Raw genomic sequence first — 14672 nt, forward strand, 5'->3', positions numbered from 1 at the left:
CAGTCTCTTCCCTCCTCTGCCCGGCGTGTTGAGTCTCTTCATTCCTCTGCCCAGCTTGTTCACAGTCTCTTCACTCCTCTGCTCAGCTTGTTGACAGTCTCTTCACTCCTCTGCCCAGCTTGTTGACAGTCTCTTCACTCCTCTGCTCAGCTTGTTGACAGTCTCTTCACTCCTCTGCTCAGCTTGTTGACAGTCTCTTCCCTCCTCTGCTCAGCTTGTTGACAGTCTCTTCACTCCTCTGCCCAGCTTGTTGACAGTCTCTTCACTCTGCCTAGCTTGCTGACAGTCTCTTCACTCCTCTGCCCAGCTTGCTGACAGTCTCTTCACTCCTCTGCTCAGCTTGTTGACAGTCTCTTCACTCCTCTGCTCAGCTTGTTGACAGTCTCTTCCCTCCTCTGCTCAGCTTGTTGACAGTCTCTTCCCTCCTCTGCTCAGCTTGTTGACAGTCTCTTCACTCCTCTGCCTAGCTTGTTGACAGTCTCTTCACTCTGCCTAGCTTGCTGACAGTCTCTTCACTCCTCTGCCCAGCTTGTTGACAGTCTCTTCACTCCTCTGCTCAGCTTGTTGACAGTCTCTTCCCTCCTCTGCTCAGCTTGTTGACAGTCTCTTCACTCCTCTGCCCAGTTTGTTGACAGTCTCTTCCCTCCTCTGCCCAGCTTGTTGACAGTCTCTTCACTCCTCTGCCCAGCTTGTTGACAGTCTCTTCCCTCCTCTGCCCAGCTTGCTGACAGTCTCTTCCCTAATCTGCCCAGCTTGCTGACAGTCTCTTCCCTCCTCTGCCCAGCTTGCTGACAGTATCTTCCCTCCTCTGCCCAGCTTGCTTGACAGTCTCTTCCCTCCTCTGCCCAGCTTGCTGACAGTCTCTTCCCTCCTCTGCTCAGCTTGTTGACAGTCTCTTCCCTCCTCTGCCTAGCTTGCTGACAGTCTCTTCACTCTGCCTAGCTTGTTGACTGTCTCTTCACTCCTCTGCTCAGCTTGCTGACAGTCTCTTCCCTCCTCTGCCTAGCTTGCTGACAGTCTCTTCACTCTGCCTAGCTTGTTGACTGTCTCTTCACTCCTCTGCTCAGCTTGCTGACAGTCTCTTCCCTCCTCTGCCCAGCTTGCTGACAGTCTCTTCCCTCCTCTGCTCAGCTTGTTGACAGTCTCTTCCCTCCTCTGCCTAGCTTGCTGACAGTCTCTTCACTCTGCCTAGCTTGCTGACAGTCTCTTCACTCTGCCTAGCTTGCTGACAGTCTCTTCACTCTGCCTAGCTTGCTGACAGTCTCTTCCCTCCTCTGCCCAGCTTGTTGACAGTCTCTTCACTCTGCCTAGCTTGTTGACAGTCTCTTCCCTCCTCTGCCCAGCTTGCTGACAGTCTCTTCACTCCTCTGCTCAGCTTGTTGAGTCTCTTCACTCCTCTGCCCAGCTTGCTGACAGTCTCTTCCCTCCTCTGCTCAGCTTGTTGACAGTCTCTTCCCTCCTCTGCCCAGCTTGCTGACAGTCTCTTCACTCCTCTGCCTAGCTTGTTGACAGTCTCTTCACTCTGCCTAGCTTGCTGACAGTCTCTTCACTCCTCTGCCCAGCTTGCTGACAGTCTCTTCACTCCTCTGCTCAGCTTGTTGACAGTCTCTTCACTCCTCTGCTCAGCTTGTTGACAGTCTCTTCCCTCCTCTGCTCAGCTTGTTGACAGTCTCTTCACTCCTCTGCCCAGCTTGTTGACAGTCTCTTCCCTCCTCTGCCCAGCTTGTTGACAGTCTCTTCACTCCTCTGCCCAGCTTGTTGACAGTCTCTTCCCTCCTCTGCCCAGCTTGCTGACAGTCTCTTCCCTCCTCTGCCCAGCTTGCTGACAGTCTCTTCCCTCCTCTGCCCAGCTTGCTGACAGTATCTTCCCTCCTCTGCCCAGCTTGCTTGACAGTCTCTTCCCTCCTCTGCCCAGCTTGCTGACAGTCTCTTCCCTCCTCTGCTCAGCTTGTTGACAGTCTCTTCCCTCCTCTGCCTAGCTTGCTGACAGTCTCTTCACTCTGCCTAGCTTGTTGACTGTCTCTTCACTCCTCTGCTCAGCTTGCTGACAGTCTCTTCCCTCCTCTGCCCAGCTTGTTGAGTCTCTTCACTCTGCCTAGCTTGTTGACAGTCTCTTCCCTCCTCTGCTCAGCTTGTTGACAGTCTCTTCCCTCCTCTGCCCAGCTTGTTGACAGTCTCTTCACTCTGCCTAGCTTGCTGACAGTCTCTTCCCTCCTCTGCCCAGCTTGTTGACAGTCTCTTCACTCTGCCTAGCTTGTTGACAGTCTCTTCCCTCCTCTGCCCGGTGTGTTGACAGTCTCTTCACTCCTCTGCCCAGCTTGTTGACAGTCTCTTCACTCCTCTGCTCGGCTTGTTGACAGTCTCTTCACTCCTCTGCTCAGCTTGTTGACAGTCTCTTCACTCCTCTGCCCAGCTTGTTGACAGTCTCTTCACTCCTCTGCTCAGCTTGTTGACAGTCTCTTCACTCCTCTGCCCAGCTTGTTGACAGTCTCTTCCTCCTCTGCCCAGCTTGCTGACAGTCTCTTCCCTCCTCTGCCCAGCTTGCTGACAGTCTCTTCCCTCCTCTGCTCAGCTTGTTGACAGTCTCTTCCCTCCTCTGCCTAGCTTGCTGACAGTCTCTTCACTCTGCCTAGCTTGCTGACAGTCTCTTCACTCTGCCTAGCTTGCTGACAGTCTCTTCCCTCCTCTGCCCAGCTTGTTGACAGTCTCTTCACTCTGCCTAGCTTGTTGACAGTCTCTTCCCTCCTCTGCCCAGCTTGCTGACAGTCTCTTCACTCCTCTGCTCAGCTTGTTGAGTCTCTTCACTCCTCTGCCCAGCTTGCTGACAGTCTCTTCACTCCTCTGCTCAGCTTGTTGACAGTCTCTTCCCTCCTCTGCCCAGCTTGCTGACAGTCTCTTCACTCCTCTGCTCAGCTTGTTGACAGTCTCTTCACTCCTCTGCCCAGCTTGCTGACAGTCTCTTAACTCCTCTGCCCAGCTTGTTGACAGTCTCTTCACTCCTCTGCTCAGCTTGCTGACAGTCTCTTCCCTCCTCTGCTCAGCTTGCTGACAGTCTCTTCACTCCTCTGCCCAGCTTGTTGACAGTCTCTTCCCTCCTCTGCCTAGCTTGCTGACAGTCTCTTCACTCTGCCTAGCTTGCTGACAGTCTCTTCACTCTGCCTAGCTTGCTGACAGTCTCTTCCCTCCTCTGCCCAGCTTGTTGACAGTCTCTTCACTCTGCCTAGCTTGTTGACAGTCTCTTCCCTCCTCTGCCCAGCTTGCTGACAGTCTCTTCACTCCTCTGCTCAGCTTGTTGAGTCTCTTCACTCCTCTGCCCAGCTTGTTTACAGTCTCTTCCCTCCTCTGCCCAGCTTGCTGACAGTCTCTTCACTCCTCTGCTCAGCTTGTTTACAGTCTCTTCCCTCCTCTGCCCAGCTTGCTGACAGTCTCTTCACTCCTCTGCTCAGCTTGTTGACAGTCTCTTCACTCCTCTGCCCAGCTTGCTGACAGTCTCTTAACTCCTCTGCCCAGCTTGTTGACAGTCTCTTCACTCCTCTGCTCAGCTTGCTGACAGTCTCTTCCCTCCTCTGCTCAGCTTGCTGACAGTCTCTTCACTCCTCTGCCCAGCTTGCTGACAGTCTCTTCACTCCTCTGCCCAGCTTGCTGACAGTCTCTTCCCTCCTCTGCTCAGCTTGCTGACAGTCTCTTCCCTCCTCTGCTCAGCTTGTTGACAGTCTCTTCACTCCTCTGCTCAGCTTGTTGACAGTCTCTTCACTCCTCTGCCCAGCTTGTTGACAGTCTCTTCCCTCCTCTGCCCAGCTTGTTGACAGTCTCTTCACTCCTCTGCCCAGCTTGTTGACAGTCTCTTCACTCCTCTGCCCAGCTTGTTGACAGTCTCTTCACTCCTCTGCCCGGCGTGTTGACAGTCTCTTCCCTCCTCTGCCCAGCGTGTTGAGTCTCTTCACTCCTCTGCCCGGCTTGTTCACAGTCTCTTCACTCCTCTGCTCAGCTTGTTGACAGTCTCTTCACTCCTCTGCCCAGCTTGTTGACAGTCTCTTCACTCCTCTGCTCAGCTTGTTGACAGTCTCTTCCTCCTCTGCTCAGCTTGTTGACAGTCTCTTCCCTCCTCTGCTCAGCTTGTTGACAGTCTCTTCACTCCTCTGCCCAGCTTGTTGACAGTCTCTTCACTCTGCCTAGCTTGCTGACAGTCTCTTCACTCCTCTGCCCAGCTTGCTGACAGTCTCTTCACTCCTCTGCTCAGCTTGTTGACAGTCTCTTCACTCCTCTGCTCAGCTTGTTGACAGTCTCTTCCCTCCTCTGCTCAGCTTGTTGACAGTCTCTTCCCTCCTCTGCTCAGCTTGTTGACAGTCTCTTCACTCCTCTGCCTAGCTTGTTGACAGTCTCTTCACTCTGCCTAGCTTGCTGACAGTCTCTTCACTCCTCTGCCCAGCTTGCTGACAGTCTCTTCACTCCTCTGCTCAGCTTGTTGACAGTCTCTTCACTCCTCTGCTCAGCTTGTTGACAGTCTCTTCCCTCCTCTGCTCAGCTTGTTGACAGTCTCTTCACTCCTCTGCCCAGCTTGTTGACAGTCTCTTCCCTCCTCTGCCCAGCTTGTTGACAGTCTCTTCACTCCTCTGCCCAGCTTGTTGACAGTCTCTTCCCTCCTCTGCCCAGCTTGCTGACAGTCTCTTCCCTAATCTGCCCAGCTTGCTGACAGTCTCTTCCCTCCTCTGCCCAGCTTGCTGACAGTATCTTCCCTCCTCTGCCCAGCTTGCTTGACAGTCTCTTCCCTCCTCTGCCCAGCTTGCTGACAGTCTCTTCCCTCCTCTGCTCAGCTTGTTGACAGTCTCTTCCCTCCTCTGCCTAGCTTGCTGACAGTCTCTTCACTCTGCCTAGCTTGTTGACTGTCTCTTCACTCCTCTGCTCAGCTTGCTGACAGTCTCTTCCCTCCTCTGCCCAGCTTGTTGAGTCTCTTCACTCTGCCTAGCTTGTTGACACTCTTCCCTCCTCTGCCCAGCTTGCTGACAGTCTCTTCCCTCCTCTGCTCAGCTTGTTGACAGTCTCTTCCCTCCTCTGCCTAGCTTGCTGACAGTCTCTTCACTCTGCCTAGCTTGCTGACAGTCTCTTCACTCTGCCTAGCTTGCTGACAGTCTCTTCCCTCCTCTGCCCAGCTTGTTGACAGTCTCTTCACTCTGCCTAGCTTGTTGACAGTCTCTTCCCTCCTCTGCCCAGCTTGCTGACAGTCTCTTCACTCCTCTGCTCAGCTTGTTGAGTCTCTTCACTCCTCTGCCCAGCTTGCTGACAGTCTCTTCACTCCTCTGCTCAGCTTGTTGACAGTCTCTTCCCTCCTCTGCCCAGCTTGCTGACAGTCTCTTCACTCCTCTGCCTAGCTTGTTGACAGTCTCTTCACTCTGCCTAGCTTGCTGACAGTCTCTTCACTCCTCTGCCCAGCTTGCTGACAGTCTCTTCACTCTGCCTAGCTTGTTGACTGTCTCTTCACTCCTCTGCTCAGCTTGCTGACAGTCTCTTCCCTCCTCTGCCCAGCTTGTTGAGTCTCTTCACTCTGCCTAGCTTGTTGACACTCTTCCCTCCTCTGCCCAGCTTGCTGACAGTCTCTTCCCTCCTCTGCTCAGCTTGTTGACAGTCTCTTCCCTCCTCTGCCTAGCTTGCTGACAGTCTCTTCACTCTGCCTAGCTTGCTGACAGTCTCTTCACTCTGCCTAGCTTGCTGACAGTCTCTTCCCTCCTCTGCCCAGCTTGTTGACAGTCTCTTCACTCTGCCTAGCTTGTTGACAGTCTCTTCCCTCCTCTGCCCAGCTTGCTGACAGTCTCTTCACTCCTCTGCTCAGCTTGTTGAGTCTCTTCCTCCTCTGCCCAGCTTGCTGACAGTCTCTTCACTCCTCTGCTCAGCTTGTTGACAGTCTCTTCCCTCCTCTGCCCAGCTTGCTGACAGTCTCTTCACTCCTCTGCCTAGCTTGTTGACAGTCTCTTCACTCTGCCTAGCTTGCTGACAGTCTCTTCACTCCTCTGCCCAGCTTGCTGACAGTCTCTTCACTCCTCTGCTCAGCTTGTTGACAGTCTCTTCACTCCTCTGCTCAGCTTGTTGACAGTCTCTTCCCTCCTCTGCTCAGCTTGTTGACAGTCTCTTCACTCCTCTGCCCAGCTTGTTGACAGTCTCTTCCCTCCTCTGCCCAGCTTGTTGACAGTCTCTTCACTCCTCTGCCCAGCTTGTTGACAGTCTCTTCCCTCCTCTGCCCAGCTTGCTGACAGTCTCTTCCCTCCTCTGCCCAGCTTGCTGACAGTCTCTTCCCTCCTCTGCCCAGCTTGCTGACAGTATCTTCCCTCCTCTGCCCAGCTTGCTTGACAGTCTCTTCCCTCCTCTGCCCAGCTTGCTGACAGTCTCTTCCTCCTCTGCTCAGCTTGTTGACAGTCTCTTCCCTCCTCTGCCTAGCTTGCTGACAGTCTCTTCACTCTGCCTAGCTTGTTGACTGTCTCTTCACTCCTCTGCTCAGCTTGCTGACAGTCTCTTCCCTCCTCTGCCCAGCTTGTTGAGTCTCTTCACTCTGCCTAGCTTGTTGACAGTCTCTTCCCTCCTCTGCTCAGCTTGTTGACAGTCTCTTCCCTCCTCTGCCCAGCTTGTTGACAGTCTCTTCACTCTGCCTAGCTTGCTGACAGTCTCTTCCCTCCTCTGCCCAGCTTGTTGACAGTCTCTTCACTCTGCCTAGCTTGTTGACAGTCTCTTCCCTCCTCTGCCCGGTGTGTTGACAGTCTCTTCACTCCTCTGCCCAGCTTGTTGACAGTCTCTTCACTCCTCTGCTCGGCTTGTTGACAGTCTCTTCACTCCTCTGCTCAGCTTGTTGACAGTCTCTTCACTCCTCTGCCCAGCTTGTTGACAGTCTCTTCACTCCTCTGCTCAGCTTGTTGACAGTCTCTTCACTCCTCTGCCCAGCTTGTTGACAGTCTCTTCCCTCCTCTGCCCAGCTTGCTGACAGTCTCTTCCCTCCTCTGCCCAGCTTGCTGACAGTCTCTTCCTCCTCTGCTCAGCTTGTTGACAGTCTCTTCCCTCCTCTGCCTAGCTTGCTGACAGTCTCTTCACTCTGCCTAGCTTGCTGACAGTCTCTTCACTCTGCCTAGCTTGCTGACAGTCTCTTCCCTCCTCTGCCCAGCTTGTTGACAGTCTCTTCACTCTGCCTAGCTTGTTGACAGTCTCTTCCCTCCTCTGCCCAGCTTGCTGACAGTCTCTTCACTCCTCTGCTCAGCTTGTTGAGTCTCTTCACTCCTCTGCCCAGCTTGCTGACAGTCTCTTCACTCCTCTGCTCAGCTTGTTGACAGTCTCTTCCCTCCTCTGCCCAGCTTGCTGACAGTCTCTTCACTCCTCTGCTCAGCTTGTTGACAGTCTCTTCACTCCTCTGCCCAGCTTGCTGACAGTCTCTTAACTCCTCTGCCCAGCTTGTTGACAGTCTCTTCACTCCTCTGCTCAGCTTGCTGACAGTCTCTTCCCTCCTCTGCTCAGCTTGCTGACAGTCTCTTCCCTCCTCTGCTCAGCTTGCTGACAGTCTCTTCACTCCTCTGCCCAGCTTGTTGACAGTCTCTTCCCTCCTCTGCCTAGCTTGCTGACAGTCTCTTCACTCTGCCTAGCTTGCTGACAGTCTCTTCACTCTGCCTAGCTTGCTGACAGTCTCTTCCCTCCTCTGCCCAGCTTGCTGACAGTCTCTTCACTCCTCTGCTCAGCTTGTTGACAGACTCTTCACTCCTCTGCCCAGCTTGCTGACAGTCTCTTCACTCCTCTGCTCAGCTTGCTGACAGTCTTTTCCCTCCTCTGCCTAGCTTGCTGACAGTCTCTTCACTCTGCCTAGCTTGTTGAGTCTCTTCACTCCTCTGCTCAGCTTGTTTACAGTCTCTTCACTCCTCTGCCCAGCTTGTTGACAGTCTCTTCACTCCTCTGCTCAGCTTGTTGACAGTCTCTTCACTCCTCTGCTCAGCTTGTTGACATTCTCTTCACTCCTCTGCCCAGCTTGTTGACAGTCTCTTCACTCCTCTGCTCAGCTTGTTGACAGTCTCTTCACTCCTCTGCTCAGCTTGTTGACAGTCTCTTCACTCCTCTGCTCAGCTTGTTGACAGTCTCTTCACTCCTCTGCCCAGCTTGTTGAGTCTCTTCACTCCTCTGCTCAGCTTGCTGACATTCTCTTCACTCCTCTGCCTAGCTTGTTGACAGTCTCTTCCCTCCTCTGCCCAGCTTGTTGACAGTCTCTTCACTCTGCCTAGCTTGTTGACAGTCTCTTCCCTCCTCTGCCCAGCTTGCTGACAGTCTCTTCACTCCTCTGCTCAGCTTGTTGAGTCTCTTCACTCCTCTGCCCAGCTTGCTGACAGTCTCTTAACTCCTCTGCTCAGCTTGTTTACAGTCTCTTCCCTCCTCTGCCCAGCTTGCTGACAGTCTCTTCACTCCTCTGCTCAGCTTGTTGACAGTCTCTTCACTCCTCTGCCCAGCTTGCTGACAGTCTCTTAACTCCTCTGCCCAGCTTGTTGACAGTCTCTTCACTCCTCTGCTCAGCTTGCTGACAGTCTCTTCCCTCCTCTGCTCAGCTTGCTGACAGTCTCTTCACTCCTCTGCCCAGCTTGCTGACAGTCTCTTCACTCCTCTGCCCAGCTTGCTGACAGTCTCTTCACTCCTCTGCTCAGCTTGTTGACAGACTCTTCACTCCTCTGCCCAGCTTGCTGACAGTCTCTTCACTCCTCTGCTCAGCTTGCTGACAGTCTTTTCCCTCCTCTGCCTAGCTTGCTGACAGTCTCTTCACTCTGCCTAGCTTGTTGAGTCTCTTCACTCCTCTGCTCAGCTTGTTTACAGTCTATTCACTCCTCTGCTCAGCTTGTTGACAGTCTCTTCACTCCTCTGCTCAGCTTGTTGACATTCTCTTCACTCCTCTGCCCAGCTTGTTGACAGTCTCTTCACTCCTCTGCTCAGCTTGTTGACAGTCTCTTCACTCCTCTGCTCAGCTTGTTGACAGTCTCTTCACTCCTCTGCTCAGCTTGTTGACAGTCTCTTCACTCCTCTGCCCAGCTTGTTGAGTCTCTTCACTCCTCTGCTCAGCTTGCTGACATTCTCTTCACTCCTCTGCCTAGCTTGTTGACAGTCTCTTCACTCCTCTGCTCAGCTTGTTGACAGTCTCTTCCCTCCTCTGCCCAGCTTGTTGACAGTCTCTTCCCTCCTCTGCTCAGCTTGCTGACAGTCTCTTCCCTCCTCTGCCCAGCTTGCTGACAGTATCTTCCCTCCTCTGCCCAGCTTGCTTGACAGTCTCTTCCCTCCTCTGCCCAGCTTGCTGACAGTCTCTTCCCTCCTCTGCTCAGCTTGTTGACAGTCTCTTCCCTCCTCTGCCTAGCTTGCTGACAGTCTCTTCACTCTGCCTAGCTTGTTGACTGTCTCTTCACTCCTCTGCTCAGCTTGCTGACAGTCTCTTCCCTCCTCTGCCCAGCTTGTTGAGTCTCTTCACTCTGCCTAGCTTGTTGACAGTCTCTTCCCTCCTCTGCTCAGCTTGTTGACAGTCTCTTCCCTCCTCTGCCCAGCTTGTTGACAGTCTCTTCCCTCCTCTGCCCGGTGTGTTGACAGTCTCTTCACTCCTCTGCCCAGCTTGTTGACAGTCTCTTCACTCCTCTGCTCGGCTTGTTGACAGTCTCTTCACTCCTCTGCCCAGCTTGTTGACAGTCTCTTCACTCCTCTGCTCAGCTTGTTGACAGTCTCTTCACTCCTCTGCCCAGCTTGTTGACAGTCTCTTCCCTCCTCTGCCCAGCTTGCTGACAGTCTCTTCCCTCCTCTGCCCAGCTTGCTGACAGTCTCTTCCCTCCTCTGCTCAGCTTGTTGACAGTCTCTTCCCTCCTCTGCCTAGCTTGCTGACAGTCTCTTCACTCTGCCTAGCTTGCTGACAGTCTCTTCACTCTGCCTAGCTTGCTGACAGTCTCTTCCCTCCTCTGCCCAGCTTGTTGACAGTCTCTTCACTCTGCCTAGCTTGTTGACAGTCTCTTCCCTCCTCTGCCCAGCTTGCTGACAGTCTCTTCACTCCTCTGCTCAGCTTGTTGAGTCTCTTCACTCCTCTGCCCAGCTTGCTGACAGTCTCTTCACTCCTCTGCTCAGCTTGTTGACAGTCTCTTCCCTCCTCTGCCCAGCTTGCTGACAGTCTCTTCACTCCTCTGCCTAGCTTGTTGACAGTCTCTTCACTCTGCCTAGCTTGCTGACAGTCTCTTCACTCCTCTGCCCAGCTTGCTGACAGTCTCTTCACTCCTCTGCTCAGCTTGTTGACAGTCTCTTCACTCCTCTGCTCAGCTTGTTGACAGTCTCTTCCCTCCTCTGCTCAGCTTGTTGACAGTCTCTTCACTCCTCTGCCCAGCTTGTTGACAGTATCTTCCCTCCTCTGCCCAGCTTGTTGACAGTCTCTTCACTCCTCTGCCCAGCTTGTTGACAGTCTCTTCCCTCCTCTGCCCAGCTTGCTGACAGTCTCTTCCCTCCTCTGCCCAGCTTGCTGACAGTATCTTCCCTCCTCTGCCCAGCTTGCTTGACAGTCTCTTCCCTCCTCTGCCCAGCTTGCTGACAGTCTCTTCCCTCCTCTGCTCAGCTTGTTGACAGTCTCTTCCCTCCTCTGCCTAGCTTGCTGACAGTCTCTTCACTCTGCCTAGCTTGTTGACTGTCTCTTCACTCCTCTGCTCAGCTTGCTGACAGTCTCTTCCCTCCTCTGCCCAGCTTGTTGAGTCTCTTCACTCTGCCTAGCTTGTTGACAGTCTCTTCCCTCCTCTGCTCAGCTTGTTGACAGTCTCTTCCCTCCTCTGCCCAGCTTGTTGACAGTCTCTTCACTCTGCCTAGCTTGCTGACAGTCTCTTCCCTCCTCTGCCCAGCTTGTTGACAGTCTCTTCACTCTGCCTAGCTTGTTGACAGTCTCTTCCCTCCTCTGCCCGGTGTGTTGACAGTCTCTTCACTCCTCTGCCCAGCTTGTTGACAGTCTCTTCACTCCTCTGCTCGGCTTGTTGACAGTCTCTTCACTCCTCTGCTCAGCTTGTTGACAGTCTCTTCACTCCTCTGCCCAGCTTGTTGACAGTCTCTTCACTCCTCTGCTCAGCTTGTTGACAGTCTCTTCACTCCTCTGCCCAGCTTGTTGACAGTCTCTTCCCTCCTCTGCCCAGCTTGCTGACAGTCTCTTCCCTCCTGTGCCCAGCTTGCTGACAGTCTCTTCCCTCCTCTGCTCAGCTTGTTGACAGTCTCTTCCCTCCTCTGCCTAGCTTGCTGACAGTCTCTTCACTCTGCCTAGCTTGCTGACAGTCTCTTCACTCTGCCTAGCTTGCTGACAGTCTCTTCCTCCTCTGCCCAGCTTGTTGACAGTCTCTTCACTCTGCCTAGCTTGTTGACAGTCTCTTCCTCCTCTGCCCAGCTTGCTGACAGTCTCTTCACTCCTCTGCTCAGCTTGTTGAGTCTCTTCACTCCTCTGCCCAGCTTGCTGACAGTCTCTTCACTCCTCTGCTCAGCTTGTTGACAGTCTCTTCCCTCCTCTGCCCAGCTTGCTGACAGTCTCTTCACTCCTCTGCTCAGCTTGTTGACAGTCTCTTCACTCCTCTGCCCAGCTTGCTGACAGTCTCTTAACTCCTCTGCCCAGCTTGTTGACAGTCTCTTCACTCCTCTGCTCAGCTTGCTGACAGTCTCTTCCCTCCTCTGCTCAGCTTGCTGACAGTCTCTTCCCTCCTCTGCTCAGCTTGCTGACAGTCTCTTCACTCCTCTGCCCAGCTTGTTGACAGTCTCTTCCCTCCTCTGCCTAGCTTGCTGACAGTCTCTTCACTCTGCCTAGCTTGCTGACAGTCTCTTCACTCTGCCTAGCTTGCTGACAGTCTCTTCCCTCCTCTGCCCAGCTTGTTGACAGTCTCTTCACTCTGCCTAGCTTGTTGACAGTCTCTTCCCTCCTCTGCCCAGCTTGCTGACAGTCTTCACTCCTCTGCTCAGCTTGTTGAGTCTCTTCACTCCTCTGCCCAGCTTGCTGACAGTCTCTTCACTCCTCTGCTCAGCTTGTTTACAGTCTCTTCCCTCCTCTGCCCAGCTTGCTGACAGTCTCTTCACTCCTCTGCTCAGCTTGTTGACAGTCTCTTCACTCCTCTGCCCAGCTTGCTGACAGTCTCTTAACTCCTCTGCCCAGCTTGTTGACAGTCTCTTCACTCCTCTGCTCAGCTTGCTGACAGTCTCTTCCCTCCTCTGCTCAGCTTGCTGACAGTCTCTTCACTCCTCTGCCCAGCTTGCTGACAGTCTCTTCACTCCTCTGCCCAGCTTGCTGACAGTCTCTTCACTCCTCTGCTCAGCTTGTTGACAGACTCTTCACTCCTCTGCCCAGCTTGCTGACAGTCTCTTCACTCCTCTGCTCAGCTTGCTGACAGTCTTTTCCCTCCTCTGCCTAGCTTGCTGACAGTCTCTTCACTCTGCCTAGCTTGTTGAGTCTCTTCACTCCTCTGCTCAGCTTGTTTACAGTCTCTTCACTCCTCTGCCCAGCTTGTTGACAGTCTCTTCACTCCTCTGCTCAGCTTGTTGACAGTCTCTTCACTCCTCTGCTCAGCTTGTTGACATTCTCTTCACTCCTCTGCCCAGCTTGTTGACAGTCTCTTCACTCCTCTGCTCAGCTTGTTGACAGTCTCTTCACTCCTCTGCTCAGCTTGTTGACAGTCTCTTCACTCCTCTGCTCAGCTTGTTGACAGTCTCTTCACTCCTCTGCCCAGCTTGTTGACAGTCTCTTCACTCCTCTGCTCAGCTTGCTGACATTCTCTTCACTCCTCTGCCTAGCTTGTTGACAGTCTCTTCACTCCTCTGCTCAGCTTGTTGACAGTCTCTTCCCTCCTCTGCCCAGCTTGTTGACAGTCTCTTCCCTCCTCTGCTCAGCTTGCTGACAGTCTCTTCACTCCTCTGCCCAGCTTGTTGACAGTCTCTTCCCTCCTCTGCCTAGCTTGCTGACAGTCTCTTCACTCTGCCTAGCTTGCTGACAGTCTCTTCCCTCCTCTGCCCAGCTTGTTGACAGTCTCTTCACTCTGCCTAGCTTGTTGACAGTCTCTTCCCTCCTCTGCCCAGCTTGCTGACAGTCTCTTCACTCCTCTGCTCAGCTTGTTTACAGTCTCTTCCCTCCTCTGCCCAGCTTGCTGACAGTCTCTTCACTCCTCTGCTCAGCTTGTTGACAGTCTCTTCACTCCTCTGCCCAGCTTGCTGACAGTCTCTTAACTCCTCTGCCCAGCTTGTTGACAGTCTCTTCACTCCTCTGCTCAGCTTGCTGACAGTCTCTTCCCTCCTCTGCTCAGCTTGCTGACAGTCTCTTCACTCCTCTGTCCAGCTTGCTGACAGTCTCTTCACTCCTCTGCTCAGCTTGTTGACAGACTCTTCACTCCTCTGCCCAGCTTGCTGACAGTCTTTTCCCTCCTCTGCCTAGCTTGCTGACAGTCTCTTCACTCTGCCTAGCTTGTTGAGTCTCTTCACTCCTCTGCTCAGCTTGTTGACAGTCTCTTCACTCCTCTGCCCAGCTTGTTGACAGTCTCTTCACTCCTCTGCTCAGCTTGTTGACAGTCTCTTCACTCCTCTGCTCAGCTTGTTGACATTCTCTTCACTCCTCTGCCCAGCTTGTTGACAGTCTCTTCACTCCTCTGCTCAGCTTGTTGACAGTCTCTTCACTCCTCTGCTCAGCTTGTTGACAGTCTCTTCACTCCTCTGCTCAGCTTGTTGACAGTCTCTTCACTCCTCTGCCCAGCTTGTTGACAGTCTCTTCACTCCTCTGCCCAGCTTGTTGACAGTCTCTTCACTCCTCTGCTCAGCTTGTTGACAGTCTCTTCACTCCTCTGCTCAGCTTGTTGACATTCTCTTCACTCCTCTGCCCAGCTTGTTGACAGTCTCTTCACTCCTCTGCTCAGCTTGTTGACAGTCTCTTCACTCCTCTGCTCAGCTTGTTGACAGTCTCTTCACTCCTCTGCTCAGCTTGTTGACAGTCTCTTCACTCCTCTGCCCAGCTTGTTGACAGTCTCTTCACTCCTCTGCTCAGCTTGCTGACATTCTCTTCACTCCTCTGCCTAGCTTGTTGACAGTCTCTTCACTCCTCTGCTCAGCTTGTTGACAGTCTCTTCCCTCCTCTGCCCAGCTTGTTGACAGTCTCTTCCCTCCTCTGCTCAGCTTGCTGACAGTCTCTTCACTCCTCTGCCCAGCTTGTTGACAGTCTCTTCCCTCCTCTGCCTAGCTTGCTGACAGTCTCTTCACTCTGCCTAGCTTGCTGACAGTCTCTTCCCTCCTCTGCCCAGCTTGTTGACAGTCTCTTCACTCTGCCTAGCTTGTTGACAGTCTCTTCCCTCCTCTGCCCAGCTTGCTGACTCTCTTCACTCCTCTGCTCAGCTTGTTTACAGTCTCTTCCCTCCTCTGCCCAGCTTGCTGACAGTCTCTTCACTCCTCTGCTCAGCTTGTTGACAGTCTCTTCACTCCTCTGCCCAGCTTGCTGACAGTCTCTTAACTCCTCTGCCCAGCTTGTTGACAGTCTCTTCACTCCTCTGCTCAGCTTGCTGACAGTCTCTTCCCTCCTCTGCTCAGCTTGCTGACAGTCTCTTCACTCCTCTGTCAGCTTGCTGACAGTCTCTTCACTCCTCTGCTCAGCTTGTTGACAGACTCTTCACTCCTCTGCCCAGCTTGCTGACAGTCTTTTCCCTCCTCTG

The 14672-nt window shown here is 53.4% G+C and overlaps 1 protein-coding gene across 2 annotated transcripts in view; it reads left to right on the plus strand.

Moving 5' to 3' along the window:
- LOC115118452 (myotubularin-like) overlaps nt 1–14672 on the plus strand; it is a 52829-nt gene that overhangs the window by 22762 nt on the left and 15395 nt on the right. The window lies entirely within an intron of this gene.

This window comes from Oncorhynchus nerka, linkage group LG12, assembly GCF_034236695.1.
Source record: "Oncorhynchus nerka isolate Pitt River linkage group LG12, Oner_Uvic_2.0, whole genome shotgun sequence".
Classification (NCBI taxonomy): Eukaryota; Metazoa; Chordata; class Actinopteri; order Salmoniformes; family Salmonidae; genus Oncorhynchus; species Oncorhynchus nerka.